Here is a 26,520-nt window from a genome sequence, read left to right on the forward strand (position 1 = left end):
CCTCTGATGAAAGAACATGCAACTCAGCTGTTTTGGAAGAAGTTGTAAGGGGGTGAGGTGGGGGGGATAAGAATTTTTCCCTCCTAAAAGGAAGAGAAAACTGAGATTTAGAGAAGTTTAGTAATGGGCCCAGAATTACAAGGCTGGTGAATGCCAGCGTCAGAATTCAGATTCTCTTTCATAGTGGTGGCTCCGAGTGTGGGCTCTGGAGTCGGGTTGCCAGGGTGCGGAACCCCTAGCATTCTTTTGAAAGAATGCATCTATGGTGCAAGATCTAGTAGGAGGCATCTCTTCTGGAAGATGATTCTCTGCCCACCCCCCCACCCCCAGACCACTGTTCCCTTCTCACAGTTGCCTCAATCCTATTTCTTTAGAGTTCACAATATAGGAATATAAATAGCTCTGGAATTCAAGTAACGTCCCGGAGACTCCGCCTTCCTAGTGAATACAAGGAGCAGTCTTTAAATAAAAGTCATTTCGAAATTAAGATGAAATATAATGCCATCTTTAAGGACACTTTAGACTTTCTTGGTGTCTAGAATAGAAATTACTACTGTATTTAGAATATATTGCCTCCTGTGGTTTCAGAGTTCTTTCCCCTAGTCTTTCCTCATCTAAAAGATAATCTGTAAGACTTTTAAAGATTCTTTAGCAAGGAGGTTTATAAATGATCTGTGTGTCCTATGATTTGTTTCTCCCACCGTGGCAGCTGTAAAGTAATGAAAATGTGTTTACATCCCTGTGAGCTCGGACACACTTGGGGTCCCGTTTTCTTTCCCCGTGCACCGTCCCTTTCCTCTCTCTTGGTGCCTGTGCTTACTGTTAAGCTGACCCCTATATATTTGGGGAAAATCCCAAGACTTGAATGGAGCACTGCTTACCCACGCAGCTGCAAAGAAAGGGCTGCAGTTTCAGGGCTCAGACAATAGAGTTAAGGGAAACTCCTATAACTGGTGGCAGTTTAGGAAACCTGTTAGGATCCCACCCACAGACGTGAGCTGCCAGGCACTCCACTGCGGTGAGTTTTATGAAATGCAGCCTTGTTGGTGGTGGTGTTTTGTTGTTGTTTGTTGTTTGCAAGTAGTATCTTTATAAACGTTTGTGTCTGAGGTGGTTTTTGCCATGTTGGGTTTTATTGTTGGCAACACTGAGTGTAGAAAGAATTTTCTTTTTCTTTGATCCTCCCTCTCTTTCTCCTAGTTTCTGTTGGACACTATTGCTTGCAAAAACCATAGCTAATTAAAAATTGAACTTCAGCTGCAAAGAAGTCCGAGTGGAGACTGGCCGGGGGCAGGAGCGGGAGGGGGAGGAGGAGGGGGAGGGGGTGGGGTCGGAGGGCGGGGCACTCCACAGTGAAAGCTACCAAGGCGGGTAGTTCTTTCTTACCTTCACTTAATTGTCATCACAGATCACAGTGCACCCTGTTGTTTAGGAGTCAAAGAACCTAGAGCGACGCTCTTTGGAGAAGGGCAGGGCATGGCTTACCCGTTACCACAGGCTCTCCTTGCAACAGCCTGACAAACAGCTCTCCACCGCGTGGGACAGGAGCGCGCCGCCCAGGCTGCCAGCGCCGCAGCAGAAACCGGTTCTCAGGTTCTGGCCGCGTGTACTTCCCCTTCCATCAGGGGCTGCTGTCAGGCGTGCCGGCCGCGATTGGCTGGGAGGAGGGCAGTAATCCGAACTGCCTTCTGTACTTGGCTAATCAGGGCAGCCGTTGGATTGCAGGTTGGGAGCTGAGGTGCCCGGTGGTGTCAGACACCTGTGTCTTCTTAGCTCTCCGCTTCCTGCCGCTGGCTCCTGTGGATTCGTTCCGGGCTGGAGCTGTGCCTCGATGCCACCTCTCCCAAGCCACTGAGCCCCCCTCGGTGGGCCAGCTTGGCCCAGTGTCACCCTGCACAGAGATGTCCAACAGACCTCTGAGGACAGTGGACATGCTAGCTTAGGCTTCCTTAAGGTAAGTCCCTTTTAAACCAGATATTTCTCGACATTATATTCCACATGTATCTTGACAGAAAGGCCGGTATTGAGAAGGTAAACTAAAGAGAGGCGGGGAAGTGTCATTTAGGCTGTTGTGATGAAATCACAAAGTTATTCGCTGTCAGATGTGCTTGCAAAATGATACCAAGGCATAATCAGCGAAGATGTGAATGTGGACGAGGGTACCGGACAGATGACTGTAACCCTTGCAGGCAATTGACACCACATTGTGTACTCCTTCCTATTTGACCAGGAGCTCAAGTGAAGATAGAATAAAGTAACTTTTAATTAGGGCCAGCAAATACACTGTGGGCTGGTTTGTATAATAGAAAGTTAGGCTGAACAATCCAGCTCCTTCCAATCATGCCACCCCAGGGTTCTAAGTACCACTTATTTTTAAAGCTACCTTAAACTTTTTCTCTTGTAATATGAAAGCAGTTTTCCTTTTTAAGGTTTGTGCAACATCGGGGAAGTAGTTCAACATCGGGGAATTAGTAAATTAGCAGGGGGTTTGATTGTCTTGCTTCGCTCCACTCATCCTTATGTTCAAGAGAGAGTCGCATTCTAAATGCTAGCACCCAGATTGGAGCAACAAATCCTTAGGAATATTAAGCCAAGATTCTGATTGAACTTAAGCTCTGCTCTGATTTCATTTTCCTTGTAAGTTGATTGACACATACATCAAGGACCCTCCTGTCTTCCCCCTGGGATTGCTGTCAGCATAGTTTTCACTCTAGGATTTCGTAATCCAAGGTTGGTCTGAAGACGAGTGGTTTGGGACTAGTGCTGGACAGTCCTGCCTGTTTTGTCCTGAGAGGGAGGAAGTAATTTTCCTTTTGATTTTTTAAAAAATGAAAACTTGCTGTAAGTGAATAAAGATCTATTTGTAAATCCAAAGAGGTTCTGAGACTACTTTTCCCATCTTATTAATTCCGAAGCTATAAACACCTTCATGAAACAAGGGTGTTCTCTAATTCTGAATGACCTGTTCAAGTAGCAAACAGTAACAGAGACCGAATAGCGGTGGCGAAAAGAGGCGATAAGCATTCAGGAACCATTCACTTGAACTCTATGTTAATCATCCTGAAATATGTATTTTTCTTCCAATGTTCATAGCCAGTTGGAAATTTCCATCTTTCTCCTCTAACTCATCTTTGTAAAAACATTTTTCTATAATAAGATCAACATGTCAGTAATGCTAAAAATGGTTGCTTTGATGAATAAAAGCATCAGAAATGACATGCCCCATGGGGTGAAATGGGATCATCACACAAGCCTACAGTAATCATTTTTAATATAAAGCGCGTGCAAATAGGACAGATGGTTGGTGATAAATGAAAAATTAGATTGGTTAGTAGGTAGATACTAAGTGAATTTATAAATATTGAGAGAGTTGAAGGAGAAATGGACATTGGAAAGCTAAATAAATGTATGTTTAGCATTGACTTAAATTTCAAAATTCTACCTTCGCTTATGAATTACACCTAGAAAGTATATAAATCAAAGATGATTTCCTGGATTAAGGATAAGTCATTTTCATGTGGGGAAGGATAAATACCACCTCAGCCCTAATCGCTATCTCAAAAAAAGCCAAAATACACTATTCACAGAAAACAACTCTGTGTCCTGAAGAGGTACAGAAAGGAAGAGAGAGCTAGTTGAAAAACTTCTATAGCTAGTTAAAAAGAAAATAAGGTCACAAAAAAACACCCACATTTTAAATTGAGTATAGAAAGCCCTTGTGCATATCTGTCGAGTACGAGGGACCCAAAACTATGTAATTTAACACAAGTGTTAACTAAAATACATTATTTCATCCCAAGAACAGTATCATTAGAGAGTTAGAGTGGGGCAAGGGATTAATTATCTTAAATTCATTTTTCCCCAGTGGCAATTTTTAAAAGTCTCCTGTCTGGAGCTGTGGAATGTCTGCGGGGCTCTCAGCTGCTGCACGGAGAGGGTCCCTCACAATAGCGCACACTGGGCCTCCCCCTCCCAGACACACACTGTGCCCCATTGGCTCTGTCTGAAAGGGCCAGTTATGCAAATAGAAGCTGCATACGTCAGCCCTCCCTCCCTGCAGCTCCCTCTCTAGGCTTCCCTTCCTCAAACACAGCCTGAGGATCTCAGCTTTTCTTTGACTTTTCAGAGCTGGGCAGCCTTCGAGCTAAAGGCTGAATGAACAGCTGGGCAAAACCTCCCTTTGCTCCATGCGCAAAGGACAGGCTAGCTGGGTCCCTTAGCCCTAGACCAGCCGTGAGCAAACTACAGCCCGCGGGCCGGATCCGGCCTGTTTGAAATGAATAAAACTAAAAAAAAAAAAGAAGACCGTACCCTTTTATGTAATGATGTTTACTTTGAATTTATATTAGTTCACACAAACACTCCATCCATGCTTTTGTTCCGGCCCTCCGGTCCAGATTAAGAACCCATTGTGGCCCTCGAGTCAAAAAGTTTGCCCACCCCTGCCCTAGACACGTGGGCAAAGAAACAGTTTCCTCATCTGCACTTCTCTATAGATGGCTCCATTAAAATGTCAATGTTACATAAATGCATAACCCATGGACACAAACAATAGGGTGCTGAAGGCCTGGGGGAGAAGGGACAAATGTAATAGTTTCAACAATAGAGAATGTTTTTTAAAAAATGTCACTGGTTAATACAAAAAAAGTGGCACTCTTTGTTAGGCCAAACCTCTCAAAGGCTTTTTTTTTTTTTTTAAACGAAAATCTTCCAGCAATTCCAGTGTTCACATCTCAGGACAAACAGATGACTTGAAAGGCAGGGACCTAAGCAGTCTGGACTCATATAGCCCCTGAGTTGGACAGATTAGATAAAAAATGAGCGTCAGCTGATGGCGGTGGTGCGGTGTTGTGGCATATCATCTGATATCACGGGGAGAAAAGCTCTTAGGGATCTTCGTGAACTGAAACCGGCAGGATCGCTCTGACGTCCTGTCAAGTGATCAAGTGCGCCCTGGCGTCAGACACTTAAGTAGGACTTCGCTTGTACACTCCAGGCCCGGTTTAAAGCCACAACCTGGAGGTGGAATTTAAATGAGCCCCACCCTGAGAAGCTATGGCTGTTTAGAATTACTTGTTTTTTTCCAAGTACCAAAGCTGCTTGGTGGCCAGGTAAAGCTACCAGTAGACCCTTCCCACCAAAAACAGTGGTCAGCATCCCGGACCAGCCCTCCAGGGGCGGTGGGCCCAGCAATCAGAGCCGGGGGTGTGGGTCTCCAAGTTCCTTTCTTCTCTCTTCCCTGGGAGCAGTGAAGGCCCTCCCTGATCCGATATTTATACAGTAATTTCCCAGTCGTTTATTAAGCATGGCTCATTCATTCCTTTCTCTGATACGTGGAGGTAAAGTCTTTGGCCCAGTTTGGAAGACAAAGGCAATGAAATGGAATGATTTGTCCAGCAGCACCAAGAAGTTAGCGAGAAAGTAGACACTCGACTGCCATGCAGTTCCCTTTCTCTTTATGTCTTTTTCTCAAAAGAAAAATCCGGAATCCTTCGAACCTCTCCCTCAGCAATTCTGTCTGGGCACTAAGAACGCTACTGTCCAAAAATGTGCTGTTCTCTTCACGGATCGCTCTGTGACTGGGAGGGGCTCAGAGGCTTACAAACAATGGAATGAGTTAGGTGTGGAGTGTGGTGTGCTTTTATGAGTGTATGTGCATATGTGTGTACTTGTGCACATGTATGTGTGCCTGCATACACATGGGTGCCCAGCAGCTCTCCTGAACAGCTCAAAATCCCAGGGATGTGGGGTAAAAGTTTGTCTGAAGCCTAAACTGAGACGGACAGCGACCTCTCTGCTATGGACTTTTCCTAGAGAGACCTGATCATTCATTTATAACAAATTTCAGCTTGGCCCCTTGACAAGGGAGGCCGGCCGGCCCAGGAGCTGCGGGTGAGCTAGTCAGAAGGCGGCAGGCCCGACTTGCCCCCGAAGGTATTTCAGGAATGTTAATGGTATGCCTGAGTGGAGGGCTTCAGAGCCCAGGGCTGGGGCTGAGCACTGTTCTGTGGCCATCTGTTGAGGCCCAGGAAGTCTCATAGCAACAGCTTCTCAAGAACGGTGCTTTTTAAAAATTTTAATTAAAAATAACTAACAAAACAAAAAAAAAAACCACAAAAACTGCTCCAGTGCCCAAGAAGAATCAGGACAGCATTCGGATTCTTTCTGCAGAGTGATGAGCCTTTAAGGAAGAAAAGCCCCCATATCTTTCATTCCCATTCTTTAAAAGAGCAATTTGTACTTGGTTTTGAGGTCTTAATTTCCCCTCCCCAGGGGTAGAATTTTTTTTTTTTTTTTTGAAAGTGAAAACAAGTTTCTAAACCCGTGGAGAAATAATTGACAAAAATATGATTAAGAAAAAAGCGGTCAGGGTTTTGAGATTTCCTGGTATTTGTTGCTCTTAGCAATGCTGTCAGCAGCTGCATAATGTGAGCTTTAAGCCCAGCTGTTTAGTGAGAAGAACTGCAGACAAAGGCACTGATTTCACTGTGATGATGTATGCGCTCCAAAGTGAATCTCTTGGATCTATGTAATGGTTGACCTTAGAAAAAGAGGAAAGGGAAGTGATATTGGTAGTTGTAAATGTTTTAAGTTAGCCATGAACAAAAATTGCCTCAGTTCCTCGGGATATGAGCCCCTGTAAAATCATGGACACCTGAAGCCTGGCTGGCAGCTGTGTGTACAGGGGCAGGCCCGCTAGCCCAACAAAATAAGTATATTCTGTTCCGAATTCTACCCCTCACTGGGCTATTTTAGGAAGGTGCACAACCTCTGAGAGAGTAGTTCCTCATCTGCAAATTGGATTTCTGCATTGTTAGGAAGGTTAAAGATAATCGCATAAAAGGAACTCTGGGAAATGCCCTTTGAATCTGAATGACATCTATAAAGGAGTGTTATATGCTGTCATTCTTGCCATTGTCCAACCCTGGGAAAATATTTTCATGAGAACTTTTATATCTCTTCATTTTTTCACTTGACATTTTTTTGTTTCCCTCAAATCTTATCAAATAAAATTTCCCAGTAGAGTCACAAAATAATCCAAGTGATTTTGCATACACATATATACTTATTTAATATAGTACACATGTGGACTAATTCTTTATACTCTTGATTATTAGTGCATATTTATACTCATGAAGTATGATTCAAATTTAATGTATTGCCCCTGATGGTCAAGGGTGATGCCACTACCCCTCAGGAAAAGGATATGTACCCCAAGTTTGATTTCTGGAATGTGGGTTCCTAGATTTTTTCTATAAAAAAACGTAACCACTTACCCTCTCTGTACCTATTGCCTCATGTGCAAAATTTAACCAACAAATATTTATGGAGTGCCTATCATGTGCCAGCTGTGTTTCTAGGTCATGAACAAAAGTAGACTAAAATCTTTGCATACGTTCTGGTCAAGGGAGACAGATAACAAGACCCCAACTAGGTCAATCATGTTGAAGGTTATAAAATGATAGCTGCTATGGAAAAAAACAAAGCAGAGAAGTATGTACTATAGAGGCACAGGGAGCATTGACATTTTCTAAAGGGTGGCTGGAGCAGGCCGCACTGAGAAGGTGATATTTGAAGGGGGTGAGAGACTGAGCCTTGAGGTGAGTTGGGGAAGAGCTCTCCAAGCAGAGAGACCAGCAAGTGCAAAGGCCCTGGGGGGAAAGTGTATATGACACTGTCTGGTGAGGAAGAACCAAGAGGCCGTGAAGGAGGGGCAAAGGTCAGAGCCTCTGGGCCACTGGAAACATTTGGCTTTTACTCTGAATGACCACTATGAGAACTTACTTCTCAGAGCTGTTGCAAAGTTTAAATAAAGTAACTTGTGAAAAGCCTTTAGCCCAGTGACTACCACGTAGAAAATCTCCCATAATTATTAGCTCTTATCCATTTGTTTAGCACCGCTACCTAGGATTTAATGGTGGAATGATGTGATCACACAAAAGAGTTTTGTTCTGATCAAAGCTGATTCCTCTTATAAGAATTAAACTCCCAGTCTTGGCTTCTGAAGTATTCAATTGTATCACCTAGGAAGGTTCCCCATTCTACATCTTCGCACACAGAGAGGGAAAATTTTAGTTTTAAAAAACTGGCCTTGTTGAAACTAAACCATTGTTTCTATTGTGAAAGTACTAAGTCCATACCTCTAGGGACAGGTGTATTTTGATACATTTGGTTTAAATTTCAGCTACAAAAGTTCTGTTGAATTCCATGGAACTCACATGATATCTCAATGCACTCATGTTTGAGTTTTGATGTTGATACCCTTCTTTAAGCCATGGGAGTCCAGGTGGGGAGGAGCCTATTGCAGATGAAACAAAATAAGGAATCAATATCTTTTCCTTCTCTCCGGAGCCCAGAAGCAAGATTGGTTTCCCAGGGCACTTCAAGGACCTTCTGAGTGTCTAGATCAGCCGTGGGCAAACTATGGCCCGCGGGCCGGATCCGGACCGTTTGAAATGAATAAAACTAAAAAAAAAAAAAAAGACTGTACCCTTTTATGTAATGATATTTACTTTGAATTTATATTAGTTCACACAAACACTCCATCCATGCTTTTGTTCCGGCCCTCCGGTCCAGTTTAAGAACCCATTGTGGCCCTCAAGTCAAAAAGTTTGCCCACCCCTGGTCTAGATTCTATTGATCTCCTGCTTTCAACTTGAAGGGTTTAGGTCATAACTCATGTCAAGTAATGACTAGCTCAGAAACTAGAAGAGAGGGAATCTTTTTCTCCATGCATTTGAAGACTATCATTTAGAATTTGGGTTATCCTTGCTCCAGAACCAGTGAAAGTGGCTTGGAAACAAAAAAAACAAAAAAGGAAGTACCCGATGATCGCTAGAGATGATCCATAAAGGAAAAGGCTCTCTAAAAACATACATGCTCATAGATAGAGGCAAAGAAGCATCGAACAGACTGTCAAACTACAGCAGGAAGGTAGGAGAGGGTTGGGGCGGGGGTGTGGGGGTGGGGGGTGGGTAAGAGATCAACCAAAGGACTTGTATGCATGCTTATAAGCACAACCAACAGACCAAAGGCACTGGGGGGTAGGGGGTGGAGGGGAGGAGAAGGGGGGAGGGCAAGTGCGGGGCTGGGGGTAGGGGAGGTCGGGGGAAGGTCAATGGGGGGGAAAAAGGAGACATATGTACTACTATTTGTAATATCTTAAACAAAATAAAATTTAAAAAGATAAAGTAATTACCCATTAAAAAAATAAAAATAAATAGAAACATACATCCTCATCAATGGAAATGTTCCATTAGAGCAGTGGTTCTCAACCTTCTGGCCCTTTAAATACAGTTCCTCATGTTGTGACCCAACCATAAAATTATTTTCGTTGCTACTTCATAACTGTAATGTTGCTACTGCTATGAATCGTAATGTAAATATCTGATATGCAGGATGGTCTTAGGCGACCCCTGTGAAAGGGTCGTTCAACCTCCAAAGGGGTCGCGACCCACAGGTTGAGAACCACTGCATTAGAGGCTGGGTAACCAATGGTCAGAGAGGTTATCAATCATTTTGATTAACTTAACAGCTTAACTTTGAAGATTTCTTCCAAATTTGTGGTTGTGCTTTCTTCCAATATCTGCTTATTGAAAACTAAATTCTGGCCTTCCCGGTGTGGCTCAGTGGTTGAGCGTCAACCCATGATCCAAGAGGTCATGATTAGATTCCTGATCAGGTCACATGCCTGGGTTTTGGGCTCAATCTCCAGTAGGGGGTGTGCAGGAGGCAGCCGATCTATGATTCTAATTATTGATGTTTCTACCTTTCTCTCCATCTCCCTTTCTCTGTCTGAAATCCATAAAACCATATTTTAAAAAAAGAAAACTAAATTATTCAGGAAAAGTCACCTTAAATTCTCTGTCATCGATGTTTAGTATGGGGTTTCTGAGAACAAGAAAAAACATTGTGATTGTGGAGGCTTTGTGATTTGGAGCCAGAGGAGTCATCCTACTGCAGTGTTGAGCCTGGTCCCGGAGCCTGGAGCCTGGGTCCTCAACCAGCACCAACAGTGCTGTGCTCCCGTTTGCAGATTCCAAAGTTCACATGCTGCCACATCGCCACGGCTTGCTGCAAAATTGCTTAGTTATGATCCGTGGGTAGAGTAGACTATAACTCACTTTACTTTTTGAACAAACACGTGTATTGTACTTACTGTGTTCTACATGGTTTATAAAATGCTCTCGTAACAACCCTATGACAAAGCTACACTTTTAATCCCCATTTAACAGGTTAAACAGTTGAGATACCAGTTCAGTAACTAATCCGAGGTTACATAGTCACAGCTGGGACTTAAACCTAGGCAGCTGGCCAGCAGGGTCTGTACTCTTAACTCCTACGCTGGATGTGACCGAAAAATGCTTTGTCTTGTCCCATGCAGCTTTTCCATTTGTTTAGCACGCCTGTTGATTTAGAGAAAAAAGTGATCTGGTATATCGTTACACTTTATTGCCCTCTGTGAGGGCAGGGAATATAACCTGCTGATACCCAGGGCCTAGCATAGCACCTGGGGCATGGCAGATACTCAAATATTTATTGAATGAGTGAGGGAGCGAGGGTGTGGCAAGAATAAACAGTAAGGCCATAGAAATACCTTTCTGGTATCACAGAGCCACAGAGACATATGTGATTGCAGGGTGTCACTTAATGCAAAAACTTTGAAAAGTTATAAAACAGATAAAATTAGAGGTGAGAATGTAAAGGGGCAATTATTTAAACCAGTGTGAACAATTTCATCTCTTTTAGCTGCTTATTGATATATTTAAATATATTTTATTGATTTTTTTACATGGAGGAAGGGAGAGGGATAGAGAGTTAGAAACATCGATGAGAGAGAAGCATTGACCAGCTGCCTCCTGCACACCCCCTACTGGGGGATGTGCCCGCAACCAAGGTACATGCCCTTGATTGGAATCAAACCTGGGACCCTTCAGTCCTCAGGCGGACGCTCTATCCACTGATCCCAACCGGTTAGGGTTGCTTATTGATATTTTAATTAATAAGTCACATCATACCTGAAATGTGCCCCAAAAGACCCCAAACTAACACCTGCCAATGTGACAACTGGGAAAAGGAGCAAACCAGGGACCCATGAATTCCACTAAATCAAGGTTTTAATGTGGGGCTTGGACTCGGTACATTTCACAAATGGACATGGAGACTCACAGATCTGTTATGGGGCGGGGCAGGGTGGGGCGGGGGGGGGGGGGGGGAGGAGAGAAAGAAAGCCTGGGTCTGAGGGAACATCTGGGTGCAGTGAACATAAACAAACGCAGACCAGCTCAAATAGAAAGAGGGTTCTTTGAAAAGATGTGAGGGAAGCTGTGGAATCCAACTATGGGAAAACAGAAACACTTCGAAGTGTCACCCAATGATTAAGTCAGGAGTCAGAAGCCTGAATGTGAGTTCCCACCATGGCATTGCTGAGTTTGTGACCTTGGATAAATGTTTCCAGACCTTGTGAATCCATCTGAAAAGAAGGGAATAATTCAAGTGTCTGCCTTGTGGGGTTATTGTGTAGATTAAATGAGGTAATACACTGAAGCACTTGAAACACTGCCAGACACATAGTAGGAGGTCAATAACCATTCGCTTTTATTATGATTTAACAAGTAGACAGCTATTCACTTTCTCATTGGACTACATAGTTCCTCATTTAGTTGACTTTGAACATCAGTTCCATTACTTTCTCTGTAGACTGGCTTTCCAGCAAACATGGTTCTAGGGTTCATGGAATAGCATAGTGATGTCAGGGCTCTAGGGTTCATGGAATAAGCATAGTGATGTCAGGGCTCTAGGTTTTTCCGTTCTATCATCCTTAGCACGATGATTTTCTTTCTTTCTTTCTTTTAAATATATTTTTATTTATTTCAGAGAGGAAGGGAGAGAGAGAGACAGAGAGAGAAACATTAATGATGAGAGAGAATCATCAATCAGCTGCTTCCTGCATGCCCCTACTGGGGATCGAGCTTGCAACCCGGGCATGCCCTTGACCAGAATCAAACCCGGGACCCATCAGTCCGCAGGCTGACACTCTATCCACTGAGCCAGACCAGCTAGGCTGCATGATGATTTTCATTCCCAGATTTGCCTGTCATGATTACAAGATGGCTGGGCAGCTCTAGTCCTCACCTCCTCACACAATTTTGCCAAAGGCAGGAAAGAGTCCAGGTTTTTGTGTTTGATCAGGAATGAATAGCACTTTTCCAAAAGCCCTCCTGCAAACTTTCCTTTGAGTCAGATCTCATTAGATAAGGTTGGGTCCTATACTCATGCCTGGACTAGTAACTGGCAGGGGAATCAGAGTACCGTGATTGATGCAAATCAAGAATGATTTATCTTTTGGAGCTATGGAAGAATCCACAGGAATCCACCTTCCAGAGCACATAGTCATCTGGTACTGTAATAGGATCAGAATTATGTTTGTGAGGAAGAAGGGGAAAGTGACCATTGAGTAAACAATCATAAGGGCCTGTCTTAGATGAGCACGTGTCCCAGCCACTCAGAGTCTTCCCCTGTGATTTTATATACAGAATAAGAGAAGGCAGAGCTAGCTTTCTTTTGAAATGGCCGATATGAGAGGATGTAAACCTAAAGTTCTCTGTTCTGTGGCTGTTTTCTGTGTTGCTTTCCTCCACCCACACACTGAAGGAGAATCTTATTTGCTCCAGGAAAAAAAAAGAAGGGGGGGGGGCGGGGGAGAGGCAGAGAGAGTCCTAGAGACCAAGACAGACAGACAACCCCTGAAGCCATGGTGCCTGATAGGGTGATGGATCACCTGATACTATTTTTCAATCCCTGAGGCCATCTCCACTCTTGGCCTTTCTAAGAAATTCCCACTTTTGCTGAAATTTCTTTGTGGATTCAATGTCACTCTATCATTTGCAATAACAACAAAATCCTGTCTGATGCATTTTCCCTAAACTCCTGGGTTTCTATGCCTCCACATCTGCGTATGTGTGGCCCTGGCTCTCCATCTTTGGCTTTACTCTGTGTGTTCTCACAGCTCTGGAGCTTTCTTCCCTGGTTAACTCAGCCTCCCAGCCCCAGTTCCAAGCTCCACAGGCAACAACCTGAAAGGCTCTGCTTGTAGCCAAGGAAGAGCCGGTCCAGTCTCACCCTTTCAGCAGGGGCTTGGTGGGGCCATCTTCTACAATAATTGTGAGCAGGGAGACGATAACATCTATGTCTGATTAAAACTGTGATATCTGCCCACTCCTTCCTAAAACGACTGTACACCCAATTGAAAAGTACATTTTTCATAAGTAAAATGGCTCAATTTCAGGTATACAGTGCCTTTGACGGGGAATTAAATTCTGGCAGCTTTATTCCCTTTGGTCTGACTTACATAGAAGAGAATTCTGGATTTGTATCAGGGAATTAGTGAGGGACTTAAGGAGGGAATACCTAGAAGAGCTGAGTGAAGTCATAAATGAAATCAATGTGGGCATCAGGGGCAGGTCAATTGGGAGATCCAATTAGGACTAATGAGGGAAATACCATGGAAGGCAGAGCCCGTGATTCTGTAGAATGAATAACTCTTTATTTTTATTTATTTTTTCTTTTTTAAAAAAATTGATTTTAGAGAGAGGAAGTGGGAGGGAGAGAGAGAGAGAGAGAGAGAGAGAGAGAGAGAGAGAGAGAGAGAGAAACATTGATGTGAGAGAGAAACATCAATCGGTTGCCTCCCACAAGCAACACCATTGGGAATTGAACCCACAACCTGGGCATGTACCCTGACTGGGAATTGAACCAGTGACCTTTCAGTGCATGGGACAGTGCTCAACCAATTGAGCCATACTGGCCAGACCAACTCTTTATTTGTTTCATATCTATTTTTACTTTTGTATTAGGAAAATGTCCAAACATTCATGAAAGTAGAGAGTACCAGGAATTCCCACACACTCACCACCCAGCTAGATGGCACTTGTGGAGTAGAACAAGTCTGGGAGGAGGAGAGGATGAAAGCAGGGAGCAGGATCCAGCGAAGGACAACATGTGAGCGTGCTCATGAGTTTGGACAGGACCTGAAGGTAGTGGAGAGCTAATGAAGAATTTACAAGCCAGAGCAGTGACAGAATCAGATCTGTGTCTGAGAAAGACCACCCTGGCCACATTTTGGAAGGTGGTTTTAAAGATGGCAAGTCTGGAGGAAAAGAAACTAGTGAGAAAGGAGTGGTCCAGGTGAGAAATAACAAGAGCCTGCAGAAGTTGTGGATTTGATATGCAGAAGGTAGACTGGATGAAAGCCTGGCTCTTGGAGTGAGGGAGAGGGAAAGGGTGCCGATTAGGATGGCTCCCAGGTTTTTAACGTCAGCAGCTCAGTGGAAGGTTATAGCTTCCCAGCAAAGACTGATAAACCCAAGAACTTTGACATGGTGTGGTAAGATGTTAACTATTGAATAACAAAACAAAACAAAAAATTCCTTATATAAGCATCGTGGTTAAAGATTAAAAGGAAGGCTTCAATAGTAGCCTTTGAGACAGGAACAACACCCTGATCTTTAGCTGTGCCCCTTCAGAGAATGACCAATTGATATTAAGGGAAACTGTTACTACCCCTTTCAAGTACAGCAAAACCTCCTGCAGTGGATAATCAGTCTTTTCAAGATAAGACACAGTAATGCCCAGCTGTGGGCAGCTAGCTTGTCAGCCTCATTCTTTCTTTCAAGAGTAAAATGATATAAAGCTAGAGTATCCCAAACCCTTTTCCCATTCTTTTGGAGAAAGCAGTTTCTAGTCTGTTTTGTTGCTGATGGTGGACATGCCAGCAGCATTCCTTCTGTCTCCCTATGCTTGTCATGATGGTCTAGCAGCTCAGGCTGTGGAGTTGAATGGTTCTGGGTTTGAATCCCAAGGTCATCACCTGCTAGCACTTTGGGCAAGATACTTAGCTCTGTGGCCCTCATCTGTAAAATGTGGGGAATATGACCTACCTCACAGAGCTGCTGTGAGGGATAGAGAAAGTGAAGTGCTTGGCAGAGGGCCTGGTCTCAAGTGGTGGTGGTGGAAGTGGCCATTGTGGTTGCCGCTGTTCTTGCTATTAATGCTGATTTTCAGACATTAAGAAAGGATACCGTTTGTTTTGCACACTTTCATTATGCCTTGGGCCTGCGTCTGTTAGATGGTGCCTCCATATCATGTTGACTTCTGTATGGATTGGCCCCAGGAGAAGGAGGTACATGCCCCTGTGAGTCAGAGGGCAGGTTGCACACACCTGGCTCCTCCCTGATGTGCCTGGAGATATTGGGCTGATAAAGCTTGGAATAGAGAAGCACCCCATTCGACTATAGACACCCCTGCGAAGAAGGCAGAGGTCTATGGTACGCTTGGTTTTCACATGACCAAGATGTTTCCCTAGGATATAATGGGCCACTGAAGCGACGCTTGGTTTACATTGAATAATTCAACATAGAATATGTATGGTTAAATTCCAGCGTGAGGCTTCAGCGGCCAGTTACACCCAAAGAAAATGTACTTAACTTTCTTATCAAGAAGTGGTCTTGATAAGACACTGGGTGACTGTAACTTTGGTCACTGCTCTGGAATGTCCCTGACGGTCCTGCCAGTTTCATTGCCCAGAGGTGTAATATTTTTATAAATGTCCTCCTTTTATGCTTTCACAAATTAAAAATGTTTGTATGTTATATTGTAACCCAAAGCAAACAACTGGTATGCCTCTCTCTCACCTGTGAAAAGGGGAAGGGCGAGAATTCAGAAGCTAATATTGTTCAAGTGCCTGGAATAAGAAATACATTTCAAGCATAAAGTATTATTGCCCTTGATGGTTTGTTAAATCCTCATGACTCAACATGAGAATCAGTCAGAGACTAGGAAAAGTGGAAGTGTGTTTTTAATACTACTCTGAAATCTGTTATGCCTTTCAGAAAGAAATTTTTTTAAAAACAATTTCAAAATATTTAAAATTAGCCATTCATACTTTTTTGCCATAAAGAAGAAAGAAGACTGAAAACTTCCATCAGTAGTTCTCAACCAAGGTGACTTTGCTCCCCAGGAGACATTTAATGGTGTCTGGAGAACACTTTTGGTTGTCACAACAGGGGGTGGGATGGGGCTGGGCCACTGGCATCTGGTGGATAAAGGTCAGGGGTGCTGCTAAACATCCTGCAATGCACAGAAGAACCAGCCACAAGGAATTTTCTGGCCCAAGTGGTGTCAAGGTTGAGAAACCTGAGTTAAATAATGGCTGTTGAGAGCCACAGGTGGTTACTATCCAACACTGGACTGTCTTTTAGCAAGAAATTCACCTTCCCATTGGTTTCTGAGGATTGAAATTATTTTCCTCAGCCCATATAGGAAAAAACGTGCTGGTATGCCTTCTTATAGGTTTAGTCTGAGCTGTCTTCTTTCTACATAGCTCTCAAAGTATCAGACATTTCTTTCCAAAAAATCATCAGGCCACTTGCTTGGGAAATTGTGGGTGGGGAAACACAACAACCAGATTGACTCAAGTGTTCACCTTTCAACTGGTTGGTTTAGCACTCCGTGGACTCACAGCTGTTCGTGGTGACAAAGGGAGGAGCAGGAGAGAGAGGTCGGGTGAGGAATGCCTTCACATTTCAACGCTCTCCAGGGAAAGGGAAAGTTGACTTTGCAAATACTTGCCAAACCATCCAGGGGCAATCACAGAACCCTCCTTTTGTTCTTTCTTCTCTGTTTTCCTCGAGTCTCTTTATTTTGCAAACTATTATTTGGGTACTTTCCAATGCAACTTCTGTGATAAGTACTGCTCATGATGCAAAAAGCTCAAAAGATTTTAAGAATAAGCTAAAAGGAGATCACAAAGTCCTATAGGTAATCATGTTATCTCAAAAAGAAACAGTTAAACTAAGGGCTTCTCCTTCAGATTGTATGTATTTATATCTAACAAGGTATAAAAGGAATCTTCATTTTGTTGTGCATTTAATTGTGTGTTTATTGAAAACTATATAATCCTATCTAATAAAAAGGGAATATGCTAATTGACCCTTGTGCCATTGCAAAGATGGCAGTGCCCACAGCCAATAAGGAGGGAATATGCTTAATTGACTGTCCCACCCTCAAAGATGGTGGCGCCCACAGCCACAAGATGGCTGGCATGGGAGGTTCAGTTGTGGGCAATCAGGCCAGCAGGGGAGGGCAGTTAAGGGCAACCAAGTCAGCAGGGGAGGGCAGTTAGGGGCAACCAGGCTGGCAGGGGAGGGTAGTTAGGGGTGACCGGGCTGGCAGGGGAGGGCAGTTGGGGGCAATCAGGCTGGCAGGCAGAGGGGTTAGGGGGGATCAGGCAGGCAGGCAGGTGAGTAGTTAGGAGCCAGCAGTCCCAGATTGCAAGTCAGACATCCCCTGAGGGGTCCCAGATTGGAGAGGGTGCAGGCCGGACTAAGTGACCCCCCTACACACACACGAATTTCATGCACTGGGCCTCTAGTTACATGATAAATGACTACTGCAGCCATATGTCAATTTTCTTGATTTTGTTCTATGTAGAAAGCTTTTGTTTTATCTTTGGAAGACTACCCAGATCTGGAACTTACTTGTGAAGTAATATTGGTATATAGTAGACAAAACTAACTTTAGTTACAATAAATAAGCATAATCAGTGATAGGAAATGGTTCTTCAGTTGAATCTCTCCTGGTCAGCCTATAAGAAAATAAATTTTCATTCTGATAAATGACAGTCCATTGTCAGCTACTTCAGTGGAACTTACTGTGCTAATATGACAGATTAGGAGGTGACACTCTGGAGCCAGATTGCCTGGGTTCCGACCATGGCTCTCACAGACTCTCTACAACTATGGAACTCTGGACAGATCACTTCTCGGTTTCCTTACCTTCAAAATGAGAATAAACTATTCTCCTCAGAAGGCAGTAGTAAGGATTACTTGAGCTAATGCATGTGCTCAATGTGCATTAGTTATTTCATTGTCGTCATTATCATTGTTGCATTGTGTTTTATTATTTTGTATTGGTACTAAGTGGGAGACTGGTGGATGGGGCCACTGCAGCTCGCCCAAATTCGCTAGGTGCAAATGCTTCTAATCCTGATCATCTCATGTTTCTTGAGACAGTTATCTTTTTGTTGCTGTTGTTGTTAATTATCACCTGAGGATATTTTTCCATTGATTTTTAGAGAGAGTGGGAGGGAGGGGGAGAGACAGATAGAGAAAAACATCAGTGTGAGAGGGACACATCAATTGGTTGACTCCTGCATGCGCCCCAACCAGAACTGGGAATCGAGCCTGCAACCAAGATACATGCCCTTGACTGGAATCGAACCCGGGTCCCTTTAATCCTTGGGCTGACACTGAATCCACTAAGCCAAACTCGGGCTAGGGTGAGACAGCTATCTTTTTTAAAGCACATACTTTGGAATGAACAGGACAGAGATTTATTGATTTATACCCAAATCCTCTGGCTTTTTATGCAGCATGGCTTCATGAAATGCTGGGATCAGCGCTTTGGGTTCCCAAGCCTCAACTGCATACTAGTCTTAAGGCAACAGGAACCGTCTATTAGAATTTGAGCTTCTAGTTGCCCTGGAAGAGGATGCTTTCAACTCTTTGAACCTGTACTCCTGGGGAGTGTTGGTGACTGTGCCCTGAAGAGTGGTGATGTCAAGTATATTCTGGCTGTATTTGTGCGAAGTGGATGACATGTTATATTTATTATCCCTGAAACAGGATAGGATTGAAATGCTGTGCACAAATAGGTGGAGATGATTTTATAGCTTTAGATTTTTCAGTTTATTTTCTAGAAACATACCTCACTTGCTCTCCTAAGTAAAGACACATGCTTGCTTTTGAGCTTAACTACATCATTTAGGTATGTACCTCCTACTTGGCGCACTATCTAAGTTGCCTGTGTGTTATTCCAGTAAACAAACGTGTTTGATCAAAACTGTCTCTTGAAAGTCTGAATTTTCTGTTAAAATGAGAACTGTGCATCTATTAGAAATCAATGTTTTTCCAGGATCAGTGTTAATAATTAATAGACAGCATCTGAAAACTTGAAATCAGAGCCACCTAAAGCAGTATTGGGGAGGAAGAACCAGGATGTAGAAATACTAAAATTGTGTGTTTTATAAGACAAATGTGATATCACATTCAAAAGAAGAGTTCTAGGAATTATGTTCTATTTATTCTAGATTGAATTTCAAATAAACAACTGAATATATTGGGTTAGAGTCAAATAATTATCTGAATATATAAAGCTAAGGATTTACTCATCTCTAAAACCAAAAATGTGAACTAGTTGATGATTAAGGTACATTTTTTCTGGAACACATGTCAAAACTAATCTAATGCGACTTTTGCATTGAATTCCTCAAGGGGCAAAGTGGATGCACATTTAATTCAGTGCTGAACAAAGCCTCACTAGTAAACATTAAGCTGCTTTGGATTAAATGCCCTCTTCTACACTCAAACATGGGCTGTAAAAGTCACGTCCCCATGGTGATAAGAGCTTCGGTGTGAGGGTACGTGTGGAAAGATTGCCTGCCGTGGGGAGATGGATTGCCCTATTTCATGCTGACTGCAATAGTGTGGGCACAGCAGTGGAGATGATGACCTGATGGCAGCATTGGAGTGAACTTTAATTAAATACGAGAGTGGAGAGATCCAGAGCTGAGATTTGCCCAGGAAATGATAATGTCCCCATGACATTCAGCCCAGAGAGAGGTTTCAAAACACCACTTGGTTGTATGTTAGTGAGAGAGAGTTAGTTCTCATTGTAGAAATCCTAAGAAAAGTTGGAAAGATAATGAACACCATAAATTAGACTTGAATTTGACTAGGATTGTAGCCTCAAATTCTATGTCCCTCTAGCTGTTCTGTATCCCTTTAAACTATAAGTATGCTGTGAGGGAGAAATTGCAATAATGCTATTTAAGATAAACAAAAGGAAGACATAATAAAGAAATAGTAAGATTGCTCTGGCTGGGTGACTCGGTTGAAGCATGGCCCCGTACATCAGAAGGTTGCAGGTTGGTTTGATTCCCAGTCAGAGCACATATCTAGGTTACAGGCTCAATCCCTGGTTGGGGTGAGTATGGCAGGCAACCAATAGATGTTTCTCTCTCACATCAGTGTTTCTTTCTCTCTCTCCCCCCCACCCCCTTCCTCTCTTTCTAAAAATCAATAAACATATCCTCACAGGAGAATTTTTTTTAAAAAGAATAATAAATGGTAAAACAGAACTACCCAAGTGTTCAAGAGAACTGTGCAACTCAGCCAGTGGGAGCAGGGGGAACCTAATGGGATTGCTGAAGAAGGGAAATATGAATAAAATAAGAAAAAAAATGTAGGCTTTTAAAATAAACTGATGATCAAAAATAGACCCAGAGTCAAGAACCATGAATAGACTATTGAATCTCAGAGGGAAGACAAGGGAGGGTGGGTAGGAGAGATCAACCAATGAACTTATATGCATATATGCATAACCTGTGGACACAGATAATGGGGTGGTGGGGTCCTGGGGGAGGGGGAGGATGGGAGTGGGCTGGAAGAGGTTACGGGGAGAGGGACGGGTGTGGGGGAGCGGGACCTATGTAATACTTTCAACATAAAGATTTTTTTTTAAATGTAGGCTTTTAAATAGATGGAAAATTTCTTGTTTTCACAAATGTATCTTTATAGATATCTGATGGAAATTCTAATAGCTACTGTTAAATTTCTTTCTAATATTAAAATTTTAGATACAGAATTATTCTTTTTCATTTCAGATTTACCAACATTTGTTAAAGGCAATAAAACCATGTATTTTAAACAAGCAAATATGTTTAGCACCGTGCTTGCTACTGACTTTGCTGCTTACCAGTGTGGTACAAGATAACTGCTCTGAAAGCTCAGCCTTCTCTCTGTAAAATGGGGGTGAAAATCTCTGCCTGCAGAATTACCCAGATTATTAATTATATTCATATGCATTAAATTACATACACAGTATTGCACTGGGGAGCTGGCAGGATTCCAATAAATGCTGTAGGGCATGCAGGTAGTGATCTTCGTATGTTAAACTATACCCAGACTCTGACACAGTTTGCATATATTTTACCCAGTCAGTTTACCGAACATCATTTTCAAAATCCGCAAAAATGGTGGGAAACTGTCAAGTGTATGTATGTGTGATATTGATATTTACGTGCGCATGGGTATGAAACATTTAAGAGTTACTGTCTGCTAATAAATATAAAACATCTTGGGAGGGAAAAGGTGCCACTCAGATATAAATGATTGCTTGTCAGTTCCCCCAGTTTTGTTGACTATAGAACATCAGTTGCAACATCTCATCATAATCTTATCCACTTCTGTTTTATGAAATTAAAACTTGATTCCAGGTATGCTTTGTGGTCTTTCTGGGTCTAGGAGATAAACAGGCCCAACTGGAAACAGACAAAGCCAGGCATCTTGAGCAAGAGTGTAGAGACCTATTCACTCCCACTCCCTGAGGAATTTATGGTGGGTAAGTTGTTCTCCAATGAGCACAGAAAGAGCGCCTTGCATCTTCTCTTAATTAGCTTGACAGATATTCATTTAAATTTGAAAAGATTCCCAGGCTTGAGATAGCAAAGGAAGGTTCTGAATTCCTTTTGCGTCTTAATTCTGTTGTTGTGGTGGTGCCCTGGGGAATGTCAACATCTGAAGATGAATAAAGCCCATGTGTTCATCCAGGGACCTCCACATTTTCTGTTTACAAGTGGCTGTGAACCACCAAGCTTTTGCTTTGCAGCTGCGAAGTCCAGCACAAAGCACCAGGCTTGGTTTCTGTGAGGAGTGGATTTTTTTTCTCAGGCCTAACAAGGGATAGCTAGGCTGTCCTTAAATAGCCAGCTTTACATCAGAATAAGTCACTGTTTTGGGCATGATGACGTGAGGTACACACTGAGGTTGATAAATTCATTAAACTATGAATTGTTTTTATCTTCAGTACTTAAAACCATCATGGGCATTAGGTTAGTGCCAGCCTTTGGTTATCCATGGAAATGAGTAAACAGGAGGCCATTATCTATCTATCTGTCTATCTGTCTATCTATCTATCTACCTATCTACCTACCTACCTATGGCCATATATACCTTCTTAACCACTAGTAACGCTAACCTTTATTAGGGTTATTAACAGTGGTGATGACTGTCCACCTTATTATACTCTGTCTCTAGGTGTTCACTGCACAGGGTCCACACAGGGGCTGGAACCCACCCACCCTGAAGGACCTGGCCAGGCACTGCAGTGCTGGCTACATGGGTCCTGAGAGAGCCTTGTCCCATGCACACAATGAAAGGCCTCTATGGGCCAGCTGAGGTCCTGACTGAATGTTGCTAATGGGGAAATGTCTAAACACAGACAGCCTTGGGAGGAAGGCACAACACTTGCCTAAGCTAAAGGCTAAACATCTTGCTCTTGATTGAGTTCATTCATTGGGCTGGGCTGGTCTAGCTGTTCTTGATGGAGTGTCCCACCCCTGCTTCACCACCACCACCATTTACCCCATTGACTTAGAGCAGATTCGTTTTCTTTATCCCCTCATCTTTTTTTCCTTTAATTTTTTCCCATCACCATTTATCCCCCCTTACCCTTCCACCTCCTCCCACCCCTCTCCTTCCCGCAGTCATCACACCATTGTCCGCATCCATGAGTTCTTCCTCTTTCTTTCCTTTTTGCTCAATCACTCCAACACCCACTCCCACCAAAGCTGTCTGCCTGCTCTCTATCTATGAGTCTGTCTCTGTTTTGCTTGTTAGTTCAGTTTGGTCATTAAATTCTACATATGAGTGAAATCATATGGTACTTATATGTCTCTGGATAATGTTAGAATGTAACATCCAAGGAAAGAGTCCAGAATTTTAGTCCCGATTTAAAGAAAAAGAGACAGAGCTTACAAGGCACCACCTGTTCTCTCAAGTTCATTGACTTGGTCATTAGTGAATATTCTCTGTGGACCTTATTTGACTCAGTGTAGCAGAGATGGTGTAACCAGGTCAGAACGGCTGGGTGAGAGTCCCTGCTTTCCCACTTAATAGTAGAATAAACTCATGCAAGATTTACAAATCATATATCTGATAAGGGGTTCATATCCAGAATATATAGAACTCAACAACAACAAAACAACCTGATTTTTTAAAGGGCAAATGACTTGAATAAACATTTCTCCAAAGATGATATACAAATGTCCAATGAGCACATGAAAAGATGCTCAACTAATAATTAGGGAATGCAAATCAGAACCACAATATGATACCATCTCACACCCGCTGGATGGCTACTCTATAAAAGAAAGACAGAAAATAGGTCTTGGAGAAGATGTGGCGGAATCATAACCCTTATGCACTGTTGGTGGGAATGTAACATGATACAGCTGCTGTAGAAAACAGTGCAGTAGTCCCTCAGAAAAAAGTAAACACAAGATTACCACATGATCTTTGTACACCCATGTTCATAGCAGCATTATTTGTTTTTTGTTTTTGTTTTGTTTTTTTAAAATATATTTTTATTGATTTTTTTTACAGAGAGGAAGGGAGAGGAATAGAGAGGTAGAAGCATTGATGAGAGAGAAACATCGATGAGAGAGAAACATCGACCAGCTGCCTCCTGCACACTCCCTACTGGGGATGTGCCTGCAACCAAGGTACATGCCATTGACCAGAATCGAACTTGGGACCCTTCAGTCCACAGGCCGACACTCTGTCCACTGAGCCAAACTGGCTAGGGCAGTGGTCAGCAAACTGCGGCTTGCGAGCCACATGCGGCTCTTTGGCCCCTTGAGTGTGGCTCTTCCACAAAATACCATGTGCGGGCGCACACATACAGTGCGATCTAAACTTCGTGGCCCATGTGCAGAAGTCGGTATTTTGTGGAAGAGCCACACTCAAGGGGCCAAAGAGCCGCATGTGGCTCGCGAGCCGCAGTTTGCCGACCACTGGGCTAGGGCCATAGCAGCATTATTTATAATAGCCAAGGTATGGAAACAACCTACTGTTTTTCAACAGTTGATGAATAAAGAAAATGAGATGATTGATAGATAGATAGATAGATAGATAGATAGATAGATAGATAGATAGATGATATTAGCAGGGTGAGGCAAAGGTAGGTTTACAGTTGTGAGTACATGAAACACAGTTTATTCTTGTGTAATTTATTAATTATTGTATTATTTTCCATATGAACAACTGTAAAACAATTTTGCCCCACCTTGTATATATGATGGAATATTATTCAACCTTAAAAAGAAAGGAGTTCTGATACATCTTATAAAATGGATGAACCTTGAGGGCATTGTACTAAGTGAAATGAGCCAGTCACAAAAAGACAAATACTGTATCGCTTCCATTTATATGAGGTAACTAGAATAGTATAACTTATAGGGACAGAAAGTGGGTAGGTGGTTGCAAGAAGCTGGGGGAGGGGAAAATGCAGAGTTGTTTAATGGTATAGAGTTTTAGTTTTGCAAGATGGAAATAATTCTGGAGCCCTAACCGGTGTAGCTCAGTTGGTTGGGCATCATCCTGTGCACTGAAAGGTTGCCGGTTCAATTCCTGGTCACATGCCTGGGTTGGTGGCTCCATCCTGGTAGGGGCATGCAGGAGGCAGCCAATTGATGTTTCAGTCTCATCTCTCTCCTCCACCCCTTTCCCTTCCTCTCTCTCTAAAAGTCAATTTAAAAATCTTAAAAAAGAAAAAGAATTCTGGCAATTGATTGACAACAACGTAAATGAACTTAACACACTGAACTGTAGAGTTAACATGGTTAAAAATGGCAAATCTTATGTGTATTTTACCACAATTTTTTTTAAATTTAAGGGTGAAGACCAGCAATTTGAGTTTTAATAAGCCCTTGAGGTAGTTCTGATGCTTGCTGAAGTTTGAGAACCACTGACATCGAGCAAGCATTTAATAAGTGGTGGCTGTTATAATAATAATAATTATCATTATTATGTATGCATCAGTAAGCTATAAATGATGTTCAGTATAGTTTGGTTTAACATACACTTCCTGATACTCTAATTTTTGAAAATTAGTGAGTTGTATTTGGAAAATTCTATTAAGTGAATTGGAATAGAGTTAACAAGACCACCCCTCTTTCCTAGCCATTTACACTTAGGAAAGCTCATACATGCTTCTAATTCCCTGGAAGCTGAAGGGAGAAGGGCGGTCGCTTCATTTCTGGAGTACAGAGTACACACTCAGCCTCCTGAAGCCAAGCAATCACTTTCCTGGACCCTCAGGACCTCTTAGTTCACACAGAACATTTCTAGAACCTGTCACTGAACATTGTTGCCCTCAGGATCACAGTCCTACTTTTTGTTTCTTAAATATATGAAAAGCCAAATTATATTGTAAACTTCCTTTCCATCTGAATCAGAATAGATGTGGAGAGCACGGTTAGCAGAAAATCCTTGTGCCCATCTACGCCTTTCTAACACTCACCCAGTGTAGGTCTATCCTATACCCGCATCATCCTAGATTCCAACTGACACTAACAGAAGACACAGTATTAGCCTTGAGTTTAGATTCTCAAACTTCCAGGCAGCTCTTGCCACCTGGTCCCCATTTTGCTTTATTTTTATTTACCTTTTGGAGGGCAAAGGACGAAGGGCTTTGAAGAATTCCCCAGGCGAGCAAAACGAAGCATTTTCTGCAAGGAAAATTGATGGTGCGTTGTTTTCCTTCACAAAGGACAATGAGGATACAATCTCACCGCTACCCTTGACCGTCATCTGTCAAACCAAAGCAAACAAGCCAGTGCCCGTCTTTCTTTATTATAAAAGTAGGACAGAAAATACCTGCCATGTGGTGGTTGTCTAGCCAAAGAAAACCAGCTTCGTTTCAGAGAATGTTGACTCGTTTGCTTTCACTGAGTGGTGTGCCATTGAGATGCGAGTGAAGTCAAGCATTTGTGGAAGAGTTTTGTTTCTCTAGACCACAGGTGTTCCTGTGGCTTTCTGAAAAGGTGACAGTAGGTTCTGAGAGGTTTTTCTGTTTTGATGATGAGGAAATTAAAGCACCAAAAAAAGAGGAGAGTGGTTAGCATTATACATATTAACGTGAAATTTGGAGAGTGAGTCTCCTGTTTTGAAGAAATAACTGCACCCCTTGTTTTATGCCATCGACTTTTACATATTTTTCAAATAGCCACGTGTCTTGATAAACTCCTGAAGTGATTCTTGTTTATATGTAATTTTTTCCAATGAAATGCCCCACACCCCCACAGAACTGTCCCTAGCTTTTCCATCTTTCGTCTGTAATCTGGCATTTTATATTTAAAACTAGTGGCCCGGTGCATGAAATTCATGCACATTTAAAAGGAATTAATTAGAGGAAATACTTTAATATTGCTATTTGCCCTTTCTCTATAATAGAACTGTCAGAGTTGAAAGAGAATTACTAAAATGTATCGGAAAATCTCCCTCCTGTCAGAGTCTGGGGCACGCCATGGGACCCAGAGTCAAGTCCCCACCCACCTGCACATGCCTCAAAATCGCACAAGACCCAGACCTGGCCCACCCCATCCCTGTCAAGCCCCACAGG

The 26,520-nt window shown here is 42.7% G+C and overlaps 1 protein-coding gene across 4 annotated transcripts in view; it reads left to right on the forward strand.

The window, feature by feature from the left end:
• Nucleotides 1–1,682: 1,682 nt before the first annotated feature.
• The window catches only part of SHROOM3 (shroom family member 3), a 167,732-nt gene continuing 142,894 nt past the window's right edge, over nucleotides 1,683–26,520 (forward strand). For 3 of the 4 annotated variants that reach the window (XM_036337090.1, XM_036337080.1, XM_036337110.1), the window contains exon 1: nucleotides 1,684–1,954. The gene's annotated coding sequence lies outside the window, so the exon portion shown is untranslated. Of the gene's footprint in view, nucleotides 1,955–26,520 lie in introns of all 4 variants that reach the window. The other variant, XM_036337060.1, reaches the window with a different exon arrangement.

Source organism: Myotis myotis, unplaced genomic scaffold (genome assembly GCF_014108235.1).
Source record: "Myotis myotis isolate mMyoMyo1 unplaced genomic scaffold, mMyoMyo1.p scaffold_m19_p_1, whole genome shotgun sequence".
NCBI lineage: Eukaryota > Metazoa > Chordata > Mammalia > Chiroptera > Vespertilionidae > Myotis > Myotis myotis.